Below are 3045 nucleotides of genomic sequence, written 5' to 3' on the forward strand. Positions count from 1 at the left end.
CCAGATTTATGATATTCAGTCTGCTGAAAATATCGAATGGGAATGGTCATGCGGTATGCAGGGTCATTTACCAAAATTTGATGAAGTACACATAAAGATGTCTATGCTAAATAAACTAATAGAGGAAGCTGATTTGTGTGCATGTTTGCTTCAGACACTGCCAAAAGAATTTGATCACATTTACGTAACTTGGCATGATCTACCACAAGCTGACAAAACATGGCATAAACTACAGAAAAGGTGTTTGAATTGTTGTTGTTATTGTTGTTGTTGTGGTCTTCAGTCCTGAGACAGGTTTGATGCAGCTCTCCATGCTACTCTATCCTGTGCAAGCTTCTTCATCTCCCAGTACCTACTGCAACCTACATCCTTCTGAATCTGCTTAGTGTATTCATCTCTTGGTCTCCCTCTACGATTTTTACCCTCCACACTGCCGTCCAATGCTAAATTTGTGATCCATTGATGCCTCAAAACATGTCCTACCAACCGATCCCTTCTTCTAGTCAAGTTGTGCCACTAACTTCTCTTCTCCCCAATCCTATTCAATACCTCCTCATTAGTTATGTGATCTACCCACCTTATCTTCAGCATTCTTCTGTAGCACCACATTTCGAAAGCTTCTATTCTCTTCTTGTCCAAACTAGTTATCGTCCATGTTTCACTTCCATACATGGCTACACTCCATACAAATACTTTCAGAAACGACTTCCTGACACTTAAATCTATACTCGATGTTAACAAATTTCTCTTCTTGAGAAACGCTTTTCTTGCCATTGCCAGTCTACATTTTATATCCTCTCTACTTCGACCATCATCGGTTATTTTACTCCCTAAATAGCAAAACTCCTTGATGTTTGAATTATGAGCTGTGAATTCAAGACAGAGAAGAAACAAATGTAGCTGCTTCAATGTTTTCAAGAACCAAGGGAAGTGTATATACACAGCAACGATACAAAATTAAATTGGGTAATGTGAAAAAGGTGTAAAATTCAAGCAACTGCGATCTGAAGAAATGTTTCTCATTTGGTAAGATTGGACACATTTCGAAAGACTGCAAAACGGGCATAGTGTGTTTTAAATGGAAAAGCAAAAGTCATATCTCCAGGAATTGTCCTAGTGGTGGCGCTGGTTCTGAAATGTTATCAGCTGTGCAAACATTGTCACGAGAAATTCCACATGAAACTTTGTTGAAAGTATGTAATTTACCTACAAATGTAGATGTATCAGAATGTGATGAGTGGTATACTGATAGTGGCATGACATATCACGTTACAAATCGTCGAGACTGGTATGTTTTATACACTCCTTTTGATGTATCTCAGAAAATGGGCAGTGCTAAAAATAATGTACATTTCGAAACATTTGGGAGTGGTCGTATTGATGTTGAAACTTTTAATGGAAGAGAGTGGACCAGACGATATTTTGAAGATGTATGGTATTGTCCAGATGGTGCTTGTAAATTATTTTCTTTTAAAACCGTCGGAGAAAAAGGTATTGATGAAAGTATCAAAAATGATGGTAAAATATGGACTGTTATAGATACATTATTCCAATTGCTATTGCTCTATCTAAAAGCAAGAAGAACATTATCGCTTGGCAGTGAAAGTGATTAAGCAAGGAAAGTCCTGTGTAGTAAAGGAAGCTTCTGATACTCTTCAGTTGTGGCATGAAAGTTTTGGGCACCAGAGCAAACAGCAAGTACAATCATTTCTGACTGCTCATGATATCGATGTAAGGTTAGACAATGAATTATGTGAAGGTTGTATGCTAGGTAAACATCATAGGCTAGTTTTTGGTTCAAAAATGGTTCAAATGGCTCTGAGCACTATGGGACTTAACATCTTAGGTCATCAGTCTCCTAGAACTTAAAACTACTTAAACCTAACTAACCTAAGGACATCACACACATCCGTGTCCGAGGCAGGATTCGATCCTGCGACCGTAGCGGTCGCGCGGTTCCAGACTGAAGCACCTAGAAGTGCTTAGCCACTTCGGCCGGCCTAGTTTTTGGTTCACGAGTTGACAAGTCAGCTAGCCCAGGTGAATTAATCTTTGCTGATGTCTGTGAACCAAAGGAAGAAAATGATTTAGCTGGCCATTGATATTTTCTTGTTTTTAAAAATGACTTCTCAAGATTCAGAATGACATATCTTTTACGGAAAAAGGATGAGGTAAAGGAGAGAAGTTGTCAATATATATTGAGTTGGTGAAAACACAAGTTCAATGTACCATTAAAGGACTGCAGACTGATGGTAGCAAGGAGTTTGACAATAATGATGTGAGAAGATATGCTGAGTCAATTGGATTGAGACATTCTTTGACTATGCCATACATACCACAGCAAAATGGAGTTTCTGAGCGTGAAAACAGGATTATCTGCGAAATGGTACGTTCATGGTTTCAGTCAGCAAAGCATATTCCGCAAGCTTTATGGGGAGAAGCTGTACTTGCAACTCCTCATACTCTGACCCGTCCTGGGCCAACGAAAGTTTAAGGAAAGACACCAATAGAATCATTGTTGAGAAGAAAGAGTCAGTTTAATCATCTAAAAGTATTCGGGATAGAATGTTTTGTCTTGATTCCAGCTCAGAAATGGAGAAAGTTTGATACCAAATCTGTGAAAGGTTATATAGTTAGTTACAATGACTGTAGCTATTGTGTATACCTTCCCGATAGACATTCAGTTATTGTTAGCTAAGATGTAAAATTCAAGGATGAAATATTGAAGCAATCATTGAAGAGTGATGTTACCAAATTAGTTGACATTTCGATCATGAATGATTCAGAAACATTTGATCATAATGGTAACGAACCTTCGAAAGAAAATATTACAAGACTGGATCATCAAGATCACGTAGAAGCGACTGAAAATGCAGATGGTCATCGAGTTTTAAGGCCGATACGTTACCTAGTTGAACCTGAGCGACCCAAGATGACGATGAAGAGAGATGTTCCAAGGAACTATGATGAAGCAGTGAAATCTTCAGATGTATAAAATTGGAAAGCTGCAATGGATGAAGAAAAGAACTCTCACCAAAAGGTTGG

The sequence above is a fragment of the Schistocerca piceifrons genome, chromosome 7 (genome assembly GCF_021461385.2).
Source record: "Schistocerca piceifrons isolate TAMUIC-IGC-003096 chromosome 7, iqSchPice1.1, whole genome shotgun sequence".
Classification (NCBI taxonomy): Eukaryota; Metazoa; Arthropoda; class Insecta; order Orthoptera; family Acrididae; genus Schistocerca; species Schistocerca piceifrons.